This window comes from Manacus candei, unplaced genomic scaffold, assembly GCF_025592945.1.
Source record: "Manacus candei isolate 608988 ecotype Guabito, Panama unplaced genomic scaffold, ASM2559294v1 h1tg000011l, whole genome shotgun sequence".
In the NCBI taxonomy this organism is placed as follows: Eukaryota; Metazoa; Chordata; class Aves; order Passeriformes; family Pipridae; genus Manacus; species Manacus candei.
The window spans coordinates 30,124,166-30,142,769 of record NW_026138059.1 but is presented as its reverse complement, the minus strand read 5'-3'; the positions used below and the strand labels follow the sequence as shown (position 1 = coordinate 30,142,769).

Here is an 18,604-nt window from a genome sequence, read left to right as displayed (position 1 = left end):
GTTGAGCCATGAAGGGCATTTTGCTGAAGCCTGGTCACAGTGGAACAGCTGGGTCAGAATTTTTCAATGTATAAAACTGATTACATTTATTATAAGTGCAGACTGCAGATGTTTTTATAGGCACTGGAAAGGATGACTTTCTAACAGATTCATTTTATAAAATAATTTTTCTGGTAATTACACTTTCTGTAATTATTTGTTTTCTTCTTTAAGCATGAAAAATTTATTTGCATCCTTGCTGCTATTTCAAAGTAGGTCTAGAGGTAAGTAAAAGACCAACAATATCAAAATATGTCAGTCCTATTATTTTTCCTCTACTCTACGAGAATTCATTTCCCTTCTCACTTAGTGTTTCTCTCTGTCTGCTTGATTTTCTGGTTCAACCCTGCTGGCTGATGCTAGTGAGAATCCTCTTTGAAGGCACAAAGGAGGCCTGTGAGCTTCACACGAACAGCAGAAAGACATGACATTCTCAGATTGCTCATGTGATGACACAAATGTGTGGTCTTCAAAAAAGAAAGTGAAACATGCCATATGCAGATCCTCTAAAGTAAAACCAAAAAAGCAAACATTTTCTAGAATCTCAGCCAGATTAATCTACATTATTAAATAGTACAAATATTTTCAATTGGCAATCCAGTCAAATATTTTAAGTGACTCTGGTTATACATACCTCTTACATACTGTACACACAATTATGTGTATCTTGGAAAGAAATATAATAATGAAACATTACGACTACACAGTTAAAGTTTCAGGGGACCAGTGGAACAACCATGGGTAAGGTTCTGCAGAGGTTTCAATAGCTGCTTTCCCTTGGCTAACAGATGTTGCTGTAGGAATTTTTAGAATTTTCTTAGCTGTACCTGGCACAGAAACTCCCCAAATGAAAAGCTTCACATCTCACCAGGTACTCCTGGCCAGATAACTGTAGCACTCAATACTATTTAACAAATTAAAAATACAGGGATAAAGTCGAAACTGAGGATCTGCTAACCCTTCACCTGTCCCTTTTATACTATTTCAGAGAGCAGAAACAGAAAAGGAAGATTTGATAAGATTTATCAGTGTTTACTGGTTTTGCCAATTATGGGAGCTTTCCTTTGTCTTCAAATATGTTGCAAGGAATGCCATATTCCATACATATTCCTGTACTCTTTACTCCAGTAGAAATCACAAAATATTGGTACATAGTCTTTACAGATGTTGTATTATTTTATATTTTTGCTAGCTCTTCAGAGTTAGTGTATCTATCAACAACCATCAATTTTTTATGGTAAACATTCTCTTTTTTTTTGTTTTTGTTGCTAATACTGACAAATCCAGAAAGAGCAAGTGTTGTCCTTTAGAAACCCAAAGCTCATAGGAGTAGCAACTAAAATAAATAATTACAAATAAAAAAAGATAAAAATAGGACTGTAGTGTTACTTCCTTTTATGTATATATATTTTACAGGCTCTAAGAGCAGTTTGAGGCCTTTACTTATTTTAAGCCTATTCCTCTATCATACCATACAAGCTCATCAAAGCATCTTCAGCATAAATTAAGAAAGATCCATATTGTTCTCAACTAGTATTACAAGAAGGCTCACCTGATTTTGAGACTCCATCTCCTAATTTCCATCTTAATTTACTTAAACAGTTTATATGCATTTGCTTCTGTGCCAACATTATCTTTTAGATTTAACAGCACTATGTCTCTCTCCCTGCTCCCTCTTCCCCCAGTATTTACTCCCTTGATATATTTACAGAAAGCAATCATATTCCTCCTCAGCCCTCATTTTGCTAGACTAAGCAAGCCAAACTCTTCTGATCTCCTCACATAAAACAGGCCTTCCTGATCATCTTAGCTGCCCTCTTCTCTATCTCTCACAGTAAGATTTCATTTATTCTTCTGCATGGGCAAACTCTTCACAGTATTCATGATTTTTCAGCAGTACCTTGTAAACTAGCATTAATACTTCTTTAGCTTTATAAATTACTTTGCATGAAATGGACTCAAACTGCCTTTTTCTTGATGGTATCACACTAGTAGCTCAAAGCCATCATATGATTTAATACATGAAAATTCTCTACAAATTTGGTCCTGAAGTGAGACACAGTAACAGCCTTTCCATCTGTTAGGCAGGACAGAAATAATATGATATGTTACAAATTAAATATGATGCAATAGATTCTACTGAGGATGCTCAGAAACTATTTTCCAATTACTTATTTAATTTCTTTCTATATTTGAGCAACAAATCTTGTAATTGTCCTGCTCCATACCAGTTACTTACTAAGGGGAAAAATTATTTCAATAATTTTCTTAAGATTTGTTTCAAATTAGACCGGGACAGGCTGGATCAATGGGCCAAGGCCAACGGTATGAGGTTTAATAAGGTAAAATGCCGGGTCCTGCACTTGGTCACAACAACCCCATGCAGCGCTAGAGACTGGAGGTGGAGTGGCTGGAAAGCAGCCCAGTGGGAAAGGACTTGGGGTGCTGATTGATAGTCAGCTGAATATGAGCCAGCAGTGTGCCCAGGTGGCCAAGAAGGCCAATGGTATCCTGGCTCGTATCAAAAGTAGCGTGGCCAGCAAGACCAGGGAAGTGATTGTCCCTCTGTACGTGGCCCTGGTGAGGCCACACCTAGAGTCCTGTGTCAAGTTCTGGGCTCCTCACTACAAGAAGGACATGGAGGTGCTGGAGTGTATCCAGAGAAGGGTAACAGAGCTGGTGAAGGGTCCGGAGCACATGTCCTGTGAGGAGCAGCTGAGGGAGAGCTGGGGTTGTTTAGCCTGGAATAAAGGAGGTTCAGGAGTCATCTTATCACTCTCTACAACTGCCTGAAAGGAGGTTGTAGCCAAGCAACTAGTGACAGGACAAAAGGAAATGGCCTCAAGATGTGCAGAGGAGGTTCAGATTGGACATCAGCAAGAATTTCTTCATTGAAAGAGTGGTTAAGCACTAAAACAGGCTGCCCAGGGAAGTGGTGGAGTCACCATTCCTGAAGGTGTTCAAGAAACAACTGGACGTGGTACTTAGTGCTGTGGTCTAGTTGACACGGTGGTGTTCAATCAAAGGTTGGACTCAATGACATGAGAGTCATTCCCAACCTTAAAGATTCTATTATGTGAAAAGTAGGCAAGTAAACCACCATTAATATACTGAAAATCAAAGTAAGTTTTAAATCCATAATAAGTAGAAAAATTTCAGACATGGTGAAAATACAAATACAAAAATTATTTCTGATTCAGAGTTTATTAAAGTGTGATTTTTATTCTTAATTTTCATCCCCATTACTAGCATGGAATGGAGAGGGAGAGTAAAAAAAAAAACCAAATTAAAAATCAGCATTACTGATATATCTATTAATAGAGGTATTAGTGTACCTAGCAGTTTCCCTTTCCAATGCCTTTTTTAAAGTAACTTACTGTTTTGCCACCAATTAATACATCGAGCTGTTTCCAGCTTCAAGATATATTACCTTAGAATCTCTTGAAAACATCTCTAAAAGCGTATTACACTTTACTAAGAACGAGACTGACAGGTAAAGATCATTACTCTTCCATATTAAAAATATTCAGAATGGAAATAGCTCATAGGAATTGCCAACACTGTGAAAAACTTCCACTGACACCCTTCATCAGCCTCTAGAAAAATAATTTGGATATGCTCAGTAATGACTTCTTTAAACTTTTCAGTCTAAAATCTCATCCCATTCTAGTTGAACCATCTATTCCACAGCTAAACAAGATTATGTCTGCATCATTGTCCACTGTGGGCCTAATCACAATGACAAAACCTGAAGGCTGAAAGTCTGTTTCTATTGTGCTGCTTGGGATTCACTTTGGAGTCCGAGCAGGTCTTAGAAAGACACTATCGCTTTTGGATACAGAAGCATGAAAAAAAACTAGGCCAAAGAACAGGAGAGCAGATCCCGACAAGAAGCACAGAGATTACAAGGGGAAAACGGTACTGGAATATAGCAGGAGAATTAGAATCACAATTCAGAGAAGATGTGGCTTCTTAGTGAGGCTGGGTGATAGTTCCCCCAACTGCTCTGCATATATGTAAATGAAAAATGATGAAGACTGATAAATAGCATCATAGTCACTAACTAAGTCAACACTCGTGATGTTACACTAAAGAACAGGAAGTATATTAAAGATTATCAATATACTGATGTTAACACTGTAGGTATAAATAAGAATAATGGTATTCATATGCAAAGAATATATAATGTGATACAAACAACTGTTTCACAATATTTTTTTGACATTTTATTTCTGGAACACTTCACTGATGTATACATGTGCCCTGTAATAAGCCCAGCAAGTGGCCACTTTTCTTGAAGACCTCTCTCAGGCAACAGCCTGTTACCAAAAGCTTAAGGCTAACAAAGCTAATAAACAGCTAAAAATTGAGAATTGGAAAAGAGTAACTGTAGTAAGCTGACCATCTAATAACATCAGAGAATGAAACAAATTGTCTACAATATGTGGAATGATGAGTTAGCTAATACAGAGAAATTCAAATCTCAGAAATATTTGCTATACAACCCAAAACAACAAAACTTTGTTAGAATTTTAAAGCAGTATGTGATACTCTATCTACAGAAAGGCTGAATCCAGTGTAGGATAACTCAACAATGAGTATAACTTTGATAGACAAAGCAGAATCAGTCACCTATTAAAAATCAGTAGTTCCTAATGCAGTATAAAATTGCATCACTTGAGCTATATACTAACATGTGACTTGCACGACAGGAGTAAGGCATCAGCAGAGGAACATATTTTTTTGAAACTTCGGAAGAGCTCAGTTTTCCAAGTTTACAAGAAATACTGGCAGCATAAAATGGGACAAATTTAACACATGGAGAATTAGGGAAAGTTGTGTGCTATAATATTTCATAAATTTCATACAGCACATACTTACAGTAGGATGCATGTTAGATGGATCAAAAAATTGTTCAATGACAATCTTAAAATGAATTTATTAATGGTAACTTATAAAACAGTGCAACTTCTTTCAGCAAGGCCCTCAAGGAAACAATTCTTGATCCAATACTGCTAACAGTTTAATTGAAGTAGAGAATGGTAAGTTTTGTCCACAGGGTTTGCGGAAGATTCTGCAAGAGCAGTTGGGTAAGAAATTATGAAATTATGAGAATGACAGGATGAGTATGGTCAGGCTTTCCTTTTAAAGTAATCACATTAAGAAAAAAAAAAAAAACCTGTGTATATCTGTATCTGTCTGAGAACCAGTAAAACAGCTACATAGATATAGAAAATATACCAGGCTCTATTTGGTACAATACTGACAAGCCATCAGGAGGCATCGAAAAGCAGACATAAATAGCAACATCAGTTCTTAGAACAGTGCTGTGGCAAAAAAAAAAAAAAAAAGCTTGTCATAAAACGCACACCAAGTACTGTCCAATAAAAGAAACAAACCCTCTTGCTGCTTCCACATTGCAATTTTTAGCTATTTTTCAATTATTGGTCCCAGTTCTGAAGTCCACATTTTAAGGATATGGAAATACTATAGGCTGGAAAAACAACCTTACAAGATTTAAGGTGCTTAGCTTAGATTTTTAAAGAAAGACTGCTGGAGGATTTGATCTTGAGCAAAGACATTTATAAAATGGAGAGAATATACGAAAGCAAAAAAAGCTTTAACTGAATTTTCAGAAAATAGTTTCTAGCACATGAATGTAGGATCAGAGTTACTCTGGCCAAAGAACTAGGAAGTATAGGTCTATCTGCGTTGTTATCATGGGATTATGAACTTTTTGCAGCTCTGCATTAAAAAAAATGACTGCAATAAAAAAAGGTTTTTGGTAACTGTACAGGTAAAGAAGGAAATATTTGCGCAATTTGACCTCTGAGGTTATAATGGTTTCTCATTTCTCTCAAAAGCAAGACTCGTTGCCGTTGCAGGAAGATATGAATGTACTCAGCAGTTAAAAGAACCTGATTATAAGTATGTGAATGATAAAAAGGCAACATTTCCATTTTATTTGGAAAACCTGTTATTTGTTCAGGTATCTCTATGCTCCTGCAATATCTGACCTCAACTCAAAAATCACTAAGAATTTTTTTTTAGCTCACAGCACTAAAATCAAGGAAAATTCTCATTTTAGAGAAGAAAAAAGGAGGAGCAGAGGAATAACTTAAAAGATTTCCCATGATGCAGAATATACAAAGAACAGAACCTCAAATGCCTGGAACCCACTCCAGTGCTCTAGTAGTTAGATAATTCCTGTCTTCACCAACTTTAACAGAATTTAAAGTTATGGGTACAACTCAATATATCAGCAAAATCTCTGCAACATGTTTTGTATAGGCATTTTTCCCAGTAAAATACTGTACATTACCCTGTTCCTAAATTTTTGCAGTGAAAAGAACATCTCTCTTTCCCGTAAGTAGGAACTGTGTGATTAGTAGGTTTACAATGTAATAATCAGAACTGATTTCAGGAGGTAAACAGCAAAAAAAGGGATAGTAGTAGGCCATAAATGGGTAGAAAAGTAAAAGAACGAAAAAAAATCTGGAAGAACAACCGAATTAAAAAAGAAAAAAATCGCTATATGTCAGGATCATGGGGAGCTGGGTCGTATTTTAAGCATTACTGACTAGGGATTCACCTATCATTCCCTTGGTCAGAAATTATTATAAATCTGACTTTCAACATCCAAAAACCTAGAAAGGGCAAAGGCCAAACATAAAAAATGGGCCTTGACTCAATGTCCAGTTTGACATTTCCTATATCTGATCTTCAGTAGTGCCAAACAAGTCACAAGTCCTCCCAAAACTAATATATATGAATGTTCACACTGCTGAAGCTGAAGATGACAAGCACCAGCAGTGCATGAGCCTTCAAAGATCATGATGAATTTTGTTCATTTAGTTTCTAGCAGCTCTTACCAAGAATAAAAAATAATTCAACCTCCCACTCCCAAATCCCAAACAGCTAACCATCAGAATTCCTTGCTTTACCCTCAAGCCTTTTTTTTTCCCACAGAAATAGGAGAGAAAAATATGCAATAAATGCACCATATATTTAAGACATTTCTCACTGACTTCAAGATTTCACCTTGAAGACATCATCTTTAAATGCAGAAGAGATCATTGTAGGCCCAGTTTCTAAGTGTTCACAACTACAGATACTTGCCAGGTTCTCAAAATCCTGAAGGGTTTGAAGGGCCTCTCTCCTTTATTCCCCTTTAAAAACAACAGAATCAAGCGAAGTGACACTCTCTGAGGAGAAGGACCTGGGGTTCCTGGTGGACAACAAGATGTCCATGAGCCAGCAGTGTGCCCTTTTGACCAAGAAGGCCAATGGTATCCCAGGGTGCATTAAGAAAAGCATTGCCAGCAGGTCAAGGGAAGTGATCCTGCCCCTCTACTCAGCCCTGGTGAGGCCACATCTGGAGTGCTGTGTCCAGTTCTAGGCTTCTCAGTACAAGGGAGATGTGGAGCTACAGGAGCAAGTCCAGTGCAGGGCTACAAAGGTGATTAGGGGACCTGAGCATCTCTCTTAGGAGAACAGACTGAGAGAGTTGGGCCTGTTCAGCCTCAAGAAGAGATGACTGAGAGGGCTCCTCAACATTGTATCTAAAGATGGATGGAGCCAGGCTCTTCTCAGTGGTCACAAGCAATAAGACAAGAGACACTGGGTAGAAACTGATGCACAGGAAGTTCCACCTGAATATGAGGAAGAGCTTTACTGTGCAGGTGACTGTGCACTGGAAGAGGTTGCCCAGAGAGGTTGTGGAGTCTCCCTCACTGCAGATATTCATGAACTGTCTGGATGCAATCCCGTGCCATGTGCTCTAGGATGACCCTGCTTGAGCAAGGACATTACACCACATGGCCCACTGTGGTCCCTTCCAGCCTGACCCATTCTGGGATTCTGTGACACTCTAACAGTTGAAGGGCATTTAAAGATGGGACATAGCTCAGTTACTTCAAAATACTGTATTTCTGCAGTTAATCTATCAAAAGTGTCTGCTTTTAAAAATTAACTACAGCTTACTGAAGAAGTTTTTAGTCAACAATTATTCTATGCAATGTTAGAAAAATCAGTCCTTTTCAAATACAGATTTTAATAAGAAACATTGCTAAAACATTCAAATTTCAAAGATTTCAACCACACCTAAAAGCAAAACCCTATCAACAGCTTATGAAAGGTTACATATACCTAATGTTGTTTGGTTTCCCCCACCCCAAGATATTCCACACACACACACACTGATCATTTTTGCTACTCGTTTTACTCCTTTTCAAGAAGTTACTTTCTCTGTTCAAGTTTTGGTCCAGGGCTGAATGGCGCTATATGAGTTCAGAATTTGATTAGGACTTTCTACCAATGGTGTATAATACACATGCAAGTTAAGAGTCACAACCGTATCTAGGCTATGAAATAATTTCAAGTATTTAGTTACAGTAAACCTTCAATATCAGTTTCTGGGGGCCCTTGACATCACCATTGCATACAAATACTCCCTGCATACTTCAGTCCCCCATGAAGATGGTAATGCTGCAAATATGAGTAAAAATATTGAGAGGCAGGCAAAACCAAAACACAAGCACATAAGAACACTGATTTGGGGCCTGGCATACATTAGGCCTGTCCCCCTAGCTTTCTGTATGTCCAAAACGTGCCATCTCAAGTCAGCGGGAATTCCAATCTCAATGAGTGTTGGGGACTGAACAAACCTGAGGTTACTACAATACTTTCCCCATGATAAACAGGTGTGCTGAGATGTTATGTAAATTCAAGGCCCTTTACATATATAATTAGAACAGATGTGGCTTACTGTAAACAAGGAGAAAACACTGAAGTGGAATTTAGAAAAAAATTCCACTGTATAGCTTTCACAACAAAGGTCAAAGTGTTTACAAGTCCAGTCAATATATTACTACCCCTCTAATCCAGAGGATACAATAGCTCCCATAAAAATTACCATAGAGACAATACCACGTTACTGGTTCAGTTCCCACTGAACCACAAATAAATTTCCTGATTTAAGTCAGTTAGGATCCAGTGCTATACCTGTGCAGCTAGACACACTCTATGGTAGAAATCACAGACTCTGTAAAACTCTCTTTAACAGATGGCAAATTTAGTAACAACTTCCTCCAAATTAATAAACAGATGTTTAGACTAGATTACACAGTAACATAGGTGAATGAAGTTACAGACATTTCTCAGTTTGAAATAACACACTTGCAGGAGAACTGATGGTTAAAAAGTTGTTGATACCACTAATCCCTAGGTTTGGATCTTTAATTTTTAGAATTAGTGAGATGAATGAGGACAATTTATAACCTTCAAAGCTCTGATGACATATTGCCTGAAGATTCAGTAAGTCATTACAGCATATATATGTTTATATTCATTCTGGATTCAAGGCCTATTCAATACCTTGGACAAAAATGGAGTTTTTGTTCTAAATAGAGTTAGTCTACATTACCATTCTGATGCAAAATGCTGGTTTCCTGGCAAATTCTACTCATGCAGTCATGCAAGCAACACATCATAAATGATGGAATGTGCTAGAATGCTTTTTGATTTACTGCTGCTAAGAGATCTACTGGAAAACATCAACAACCTGACACAGAACTTCTTTCCTTTGTTGTGCTGCCCTACAAACTTAAATGGTTCATTGAAAAATGCTTCTCTATTAAGTACCAAAATAATACTTAACAGTAGCTAAAAGTGTTAAATTTGGGTTTAAAATAATTTGGGCTTAGGTAATTTTCATGACTACCACAATACTAGCTGAATATGTTGTGAGCAGTTCACACAGATGGATCAAAACAGCAATGACTAAGCCATCAGAAAAATATAACACATAGTGGATGGGCAAGGAATCAACTGCCAAATACACAGGTTCACATCAAGTCCAGACTTCTTTTGTCTTTAATTAGAGATGGTCTACAAAAAAGACTAAAATGCAAATACTGTGTAACTGGAGAATGTATCAACTTGGATCCTTATGACTTCAATCCATCTTCACTATTAAAAAATAAAGTTTTGAAATTAAATTATTAAATTGACTGTAAAGTTAAAATAAAATTTACAAGATCTTTTTAAAGTCTTTTAAAGATGGAGCAGACTGTGTCATTCACTATTTTCCTTAGTTTAATACTTCAGGGGCTAAGTTGCCTCTGAAATTTCATCAAATAATACATTTTCTTACTCATTTTCTCAAGAAAGATTCTGCTCTGCCTTTCAAACTTGAAATTTACCTTTGAGAATATAATAGTAGTCTACCTAAAAATACAAAGTAGAGAGGAGTTAAAATAGACTTACTTCATAATTATGAATGAAAATAAACCCAAAACAGTTCTATTTTGGCTAAGCCAGTACAGAGGAAAGAAAAGATAGACAATTAACTCTCTACCACAGTGACACTTCTGAGATAAAATCAAACTGTAACTCACTTCAAGCCCAGTGTTCTCTTCATGTTCATAGGTTACACATGATTTATAGTCACCATTTTGTACTTAGCATTCTGGCTTTTCCCATATTGGTAAATACTTTATAACCAAAGCATGTTCATGTTTCAGAAATACCTTTGCTAAAACAGCTAAACATAACTCAAAGTGCTTTAGATCAAAGCAAATTCAAATAAAATGTCCCTCTGCCTCTTTACAGGAGGAAAGGAGAAAAAAAAAATCAACAAAAAACTGTATATCTGGTGCCTGTATTTCTGTTCTTTCACATTAGAGCTGTTAAGTCTCCTCTTTCAGGTCACGTCTTCCACATAAAAGTGCTAAACTAATGCCGCTTAATGACAAATTAATGTCCATGAATAAAAAATACACCTCTAATAGCATAGAGTAATTTGCCATTACAATATCATCATTGGACATGCCCCTGGTTTAATACGATGTATTTAATTCATAACTTAATGAGTGATATATAAAAAGAGAGAGATGAACCCTGCAATTACATTTATGTGAGTCTGTCACCTTATTTGTAAAACCTTAGAGTCATTTACATTCAAATTAGAACAAATGAGTGATTTCACAAAGTGCAGTGATAAATGACCATTGCTGCACAAGACAGAACTGTATTTCCTGTGAAAACATTAACAGTTTCCTATTATTTGTTAAAAATTACAATGCATATTGCCCAGTGTTGTGTGAATAATGACTTTTTTACTGATTAGGTCAGAAGACTAATATGGAGTAAAAATAAATAATTTTTCTTTTCATTTTTTTCTGATTTTAGCTTGAATTTATCTGCTCAAACTGTTATGGACTCACACTGCCACCTGCTGTCCAGTCCCGGGGAAGGGGCCCTGACTGTCTCATTTCAAGTCAGTTCAGCCATTCTGTCTTCTGGGTGCCGTCTCTTGCAATCAACAAAATTTTCCTCCCAGACTGCTAACTGGGCATGTCATCGAGAATAGCAGCAGATAAGGGTAGCTGCACTACCCATTTACAAATACTTCCATTTTTGGGGTTCATGTATCTGAACTGCCTCAATTAATTAGGAGAATTTAAAGCTAAAGACATTGGAGACCAGGAGGCACAAGGAGAACATAAAACATTAGTATCGATCAGATGGCAATAAAACCAAAGAAGAATTTTGTACACTAAGCATTCTGGGATTCATCAGCCTCTGTTTACAGCTATATAAAAATACTGGAAAGATTCCAGAAGCAGAAGTCTTTCAGGGGTTGTTGGACAGAAAGGTCAGGTAGGGAGGCCACACTGGCTAGAAAGACAACATGAGAAGGGCAGGGAGGGAAACTCTGAAGCCAAACAGTTTCTGTGTTCCTATTTAAAATACACACCAAAGCTGCTCTCCCTTCCTGACGGAATCTGCAAAGAGAAGGCACATATAGCAGTAACAGCCTCTTCCCAACTTGTGACCCCTCCTGCAAGTTTGCTGCAGAGGACTGGCAATGTATATCCATACAACTCGCCAGCCAGCTCAGGAGCTTTAATCTTGCCAACAATAGTTAACCTAGACATTCCAGCATAATTTTTTTACACATCCATCAGCAGCTTCAATTCACATTGTAGCTAAATAGCAGCAAGTGGGTTACAGTAAGAACAGGATTCAAAGTGACTAGGTATAGTCACTTTGGTATATTTTTACTTTCCTCACTAACACCAACTGAAAAATGGAGAAAACTACTGCCATTTTTTTATTCAGTCCCATTCATGAGACTGGAATCTTAGTGCATTCACATTTCATACATCTGTATCTCTGTAATGTAACAGTATGTTAAAGAGAGTGCAGAGAAAAATTACCGAAGTTATTTTTGAGCTTTTCACAAGAACTTTCCTAATGACTGTCAATAGCTCAATGACAACAGCTGACAAAACATGCTCCTTCAAAAAACAGCAGGCTAGCACAGCAACAAATGGTTGCACAGCACTTAAAACCAGGAAAATGCAAGGCAATGTTATTTCTGTCTACTTTGTATTCTTAGCACTGGAAGGTCACTCCACCATAGGATAAAGTTGGTAGACTCAAGCTTAATGGTAGTGACTAATTCTGGGGGATTGTCGGGTGTGCAGAGTGTGCATGCATGTACTTAGATTAAAAACTCTGTATTAAGTTAAAAAAAGGCAAGCCTGGTTGCTAGATGACCTTTAGATTTTTTTTTCCAGCAGTTTAATTTGCTCTATATGAAAAACCCAGAAGCTAAAATCCCAACTGAGCTGGGGTTTCTAGCAATACAAAGGTGATGCTCTCAATCTCTGGTGTACAAATTAATTAATCTCCAAAGGAGTGTATCTTAGTGAAAGTTGGGACTGTGTCATTGGCACTGTTCCAAATGGAGAAATTGTGTTTAAGAAAAATAAGTAACTTTGAAGCTCTGGCCTCACCACACACATAAACCACGCACACTCCTCCTTTTAATTCCACAGGCAGATTCATTTGTAGCTTCTTCCTTGTAAAAACAGTAACATATTTCACTCTACAACACATTCAAATAGTTTAAAATTAGAAGAAGAAAAGATCATTAGGCATCCATAAACCATGAAAAAAAATTGTTTTATAATCCCAAATCGACCATTACAGTACTAGGTTAAAAATCAAATACCCCTACCCAAGACAATTTGTCTGCTTCAAATATTACCAGGAATTACTCCAGGAGGCCTTTTTCTATCATTTGTGTGTTGATTAATCTAAGTTTTGCATTCCAGGCCTGATCCTGTCCACTGTCTGCTTTTGTATGCAAGAATCCAGAGCAGTACAATACAGACCCAAGAAAATTCCAGTTGACTGCTGTTGTCCAGTGCTGTGTTTCTTCAGGATCATTTTAATCACTCACCTAAAGAGCAAAAATGCTCTTTTCAGTTTAAATTAGCTCTGTTTAAAGATGCTGTGACTGACATCAGTAGCAAGCAAGCAGATATACCTATAGCGGAGTTCTGTCTACTATAATGAAGTTTCTAAAAGGTAACCAACAACATTTACCATTTAGCAGGGAGCATTAATGCACTTAAAACTAATGGGAACACTGGCATCAAACTTTCAAGTTCACTTGACACAAAAACATTTATGATCCCAATAACAATTCTTACCAGTCAAAGCAGTTCTAGTAGTAATCAGGATCACAGCTCATGTCTACTATACCCAGCGCTCCTAGCTATTGTGGGAATAGGAGATCCTTTCCAACACTGAGTACAAGGACAGTCAGCTAATGCCACATCTAATAAGGTGTTATTGAAACTATGCAACTGTCCAACCAATAAACCCAACATAAGTGATACCTCAGATTCTGTCCAGTACATAAATATAACTTGTTCTTCACAAAAGGTGCCTGATCTGGCAGCAGAAAGTTAATGGGATAAATGCCAACTAACATCATGACACGTGCCACCTCTCAGAAATGAGTATTTTGCTTAGGATAGTTCTGCAACTTCTTAACCCCTCACAACTATCATCTTATTACCTTGAATGTAACTCAGGAAGTACCTCGAACTCCACTGAAAAAATAATGCTGGACTTTGGAAAATACAGAAAAACCACTTAGCTTTAAGATTTCAAATACGGACAGTCCAATGTCCCAGATCCCTGAATACTAGTGGTAATCAATTACTTCCCACACAATACTGAGTTGATGTTGATCAGTAGAAGGAAATTCCATTAAAAACTTGTATTCTCAATAGCATTCCCTCTTTGTTAATACTCTTTGCTTGTTGAAATAACTTGCAGTTTGTGGCTCTCTTTGGTACTGAATACACAAAACAGTTGAGGAAAAAGCCAAAAATTCTTAGATCTACAATCAGTTATATAACTCAGACTTATTTATGAAACAAACACTTCTATGTTCTGAATAAATGATTTAACATGTTTATTCTCTTGTATAAGAATAAAGTTGTCATATATCCTTCAGAAAAACATTTACAAGCTTTAAAGTGCAAAATAGGTCATCAACAACACTCCACCTAATATCGTGTTCTCCACAGCTCCATTTAAGAAGTCCACTCTCAGATGTACAACATATTCAATGCCTTCAGCTAAGCTTTCTCTTGCCCTCTCCAACATTATAGGACAAATACAGTCCACTGGAACTCGACAGACTAAAACTTTCAAAAGGTAAAGAAGATATTCAGATAACCTGTTCCCATTAAGTTTCCAAGTCCGGCTGTTGGCTGCAGCATTCTGCGTTAGCCTCCTTTGAAAGATCTCAGCCAAAACTGACAATCAACCTGAGCTGGAGGAGGAACTCAGAAAATAAGAATCTTGGAGAGTTGGATGTGCTCTCTGCAAGCAAATGCTGTGTGCTTGATCACAGACCTTAGTGCAATTCAAGGTACACAAAGTTCAAGTCTTTAGCTTAGTTTTCACACACCTACATAACACCAACACAGCTCAGAAAAATCACATTGCCTTACCGTTTGTTCAGCTTGAAACAGATGTGTGAGCTTACAAGCCTTGTTTCAATGTTTAATGTACCTGAGAATTATGCAGATGACATAAGATTCATGAATATGCATGTGTCTCAAATAAAATACATCAGCATGCTTTGAAAGAGCCCCTCTCTACAAATGAAACTAAAAACAAAACCCCCAAACAGCAGAGGTTGTGGAGTAATCATAATTCAAGATATGACTGAGGGGGGGGGAGAAGTCTGCACAACACAAAGCTGGAATTAAGACCTCAAGTAGGGAATATTTGGGCATTTTTCTTGTTTGCAAATACAGAAAATATGAACAGTAGCTATTTTAAAATAAAAATTAGTAAATTATCAATCCAAAATGAGCATGAGTTTCAAATGAGAATATCGAATCAACATTAGATGCTACAGAACATTTGATAATGAGAAGTTTATAGATGATAAAATGCATTTAATAAACTATAAGTGTTGTCAGAAATCTCCACTGCATCACGCTATCATAAATGTCTTAGAGATTGATATTACCTAATTGAGGGTGGGGAGAAAGAATGTTCCTTTCCTTTTTTCTGTTGTTCCTTTGATTGAGAATTCTTAAAAAAATTGCCATAAATGCAATTCAAACAATTTGTAACAGAAACCTTTCTGGGATTCATCAAGAAATTAAAGTCTTCTAAGCCGTTTGCTCTATGACAAAGAGGATCTCTCTTATAGTCAAAATAACATCTTGTTTATTTTGAGACAACCGAGAGGAAATTCCTTAAAGACCAGTGAATATGCAGCGTTGGCTGCAAATTAATGTGTGCCCAGTGCACTACAAATAATTTTTGACAATTAGACACTTTGACAATCATCTTAGATAAATCAGATCAGAACAGTCTTCTTTGGAACCTCACAGACTACCAAAATGCCTTGAAAAAGATATGTGTATGGGTGATGCCAATTGCATTTGTAGCAAAAAAATCCTCCTTATTGAAATCCATGGAACCATTACAGGCCCCAGATAAAAGTATCAGAAAAGATGAAACTGTTCAAGACAGTTCCAATAAAATGACAAGCTGGAACATCTACAGAGAGATGAGAGCTGGAACGAGTGTTAACAATAAAAGCAGCACTCATATGGGAAAAGCCTAGTCTAATCCAAACATTTAAAGACAATCCTAACAAGTTAAAACTCTGTGTCATCGTTACACAACATTAAATGACAGCTAGATCCCACATACTGTATTTCCTGAATTTATGCTAAACTAAGCTAAGTTCATGATATCTGAACAACTCCAAACAGCAAGAAAGAAAATCACTAGCATTGGAAATAAAGAACTCTAGCACACTCAAATTCATCAGAAAGAAGAGAAAGGGCAAGCACTAATCTCTTTCCAGCATCTGTATCACAGCATGTGGGGTGACAAGCACCCCAGTTATCAACTGCAGCAAGGGTAAGTGGCTTTAAAGAAGACTTCCTTAACTACTTTGATTTTATTTTCAGATAGTACTAAAATAAAGCAAGAAACATTTTTTAAAGTCACTCAATAATACGTAGAAAAAACAAGTACTTGATATAATTAGTTTGGACCCTGAAAGATATCACAGTCTTAATGTGCAGTACCTTCTTGGCCTCTGTTAAAAAGGCTTACACAATCACTCAGGGCTGATTACTTGTATGGACTGCAACACTACAGAACAAAAAAGACAGGTAAATTCAAACTATGATCTAATCAGACTGGAAATCTGTCTACGTATATGCCTTGTTGAGGTGAACCAAGTTAAAAAATACCAGAAAAAGAGTAAAATACAGCCTAGAATCCAGTGTGATATAAGCTATAGCCATCCCACAGATGCTCATGCAGTTTCAAAACCTTACAATGAGATCCTGATTAAAAAATAGTCTACAGAAATAGCACTGCTCTCTGTCTTCCAACACACATACCCCTCCTTTTTTCCTGCCTCTCATCCCCTACCTTATTCCCTACCTCCATTACTAAAAATCCAGACACTGAGCCCCACTTCCTCCTAATTTTTACACCAGTGTAGCTCCAGTTATCCTACCCTGGCGTACTACTCAGAGTACAACAGTGCTATTTCACATCTTTTACACATCTTACAGCAACTGCAGACAACAGAGTTGTGGTTTCTGTGACTCATGGAGGACATGGTTCTCTTCTAAATTATAGAAGGAGAAAAAAAATGCAAATAAATACACATGAGACAAACTGCATCTAAAGACATAAGAGCAACAGAAAAAGTATTAGCAGGAGAGGAATTAAAACACTTCTGCTTCTTTTGCAAGTTATCATTTTATGGTTGGACTTGATCTTAAAGGTCTTTTTCAACATAAAGGATTCTACGATTGTCATCTCCAGAGAATTTTTCCGGGTCTGTTAATTATAGAATAATTTAGAAGCAATGTTTATTCACTCCAGAGTGGTTTTCTTGTGGAGGTAGTATAATTTTGGGATTGATTTGTTTTGTTTTGGGAGATTTTTAATTCATTATGAACCTTTTCCTAAGTAGCTGACTATGGCTTGCACATCAAGGATGAGACCCAAAGCACTGCTAATCGTACAGTTGTCCGCCTTTCCCCTGCAGTGGCCTCAGGATTAAAAGTATTAAGATGGTGCTGAGGGAAGAGCTACAAATACCAGAAACTTAGTAGTTAGCACAAGGATTTATGCTAAGCATATACCTGCTCTTCTCCTACAGTTCTCTCATGTCCCAATCTCACCAGCACAATACCCAGCTTCTTCCCTACTTTTCAATATTTTCCCTAGATTCTTTGCTGCAATATTCTCTTTGGTTCAATTTCTGACAAACACAGAACCACATTAGCAGCAGAGGCATACTGCCACTGACTGATTTGTTAGGGGGTCATTAAATACAGGGTATAATGTTAGATTTGTATCTTCTTTTTCATTACAGTAACTCCTTCCTGTGCCTGCCTGACAACTGGTAGGCCAAATGGTTTTGTGGCTTATTTAGCATCTCACAGTTCTTATTTCTCAAACCAACCATCTTTCCCACTACAATTTGTGTCTATTTTCTCAGAAAAATTAAATCCCTCCTTACATTCCTGAAAAAAAAAAATGAATTGCATAAGTCTACCAGCTCCTCTAACTTTCTAACCAATTTATAATGTACAAATTAATACTGTCTTATTATCTGAACATACATTTTGAAGGGTTTTGTAAGGCTAACACTTCTCCATAAGACACAGAGCCTTCAAGTACCTCCTGAAGTTCTTACCATGAGATCCTGCCTGCCCCTGGTACTCAGTAGCTCAGCGTGCTGCCAAGCACACTCAGACTGTTCAAAGGCAGTTACACTGTTGGAAGGCAAGTTCATACTAAGAGGACTGTGCTGATGTGCATTTCCATGCCCACCTGTTGCCCAGAAGCAGCTAACACAACCTATTTCAGAAACCGTACTGAAAAATTACCAAGAAAAGTAAACAGTTCTGTAGAACTGCTATTGCTATTTTATTTTTATAAGGTTTTTCATAGTTACACATCAAAGCTGTGTTCTTGCTATAAGCCGTCACAGAAAATTAGTTTACTGCACTCAAATTTTTTGTTTCATAAAGATATCAGCATTATGGGCATGAGGCCAGTTGAGAATAAGGGGCCATTATAATAAGCCCTATCCCTTCAGAGGTAGTAGTGCCCTGGGATACATATCAAAATCTGTTGTGAACACTTATGCATCTGAATTCTTCATAATACTCATGATCCCAAAAGGGAAATACCTAGC

The 18,604-nt window shown here is 37.1% G+C and overlaps 1 protein-coding gene across 5 annotated transcripts in view; it reads right to left on the bottom strand.

Moving 5' to 3' along the window:
* KLHL32 (kelch like family member 32) overlaps window positions 1-18,604 on the bottom strand; it is a 120,696-nt gene that overhangs the window by 43,784 nt on the left and 58,308 nt on the right. The gene's annotated exons all lie outside the window — the stretch shown is intronic.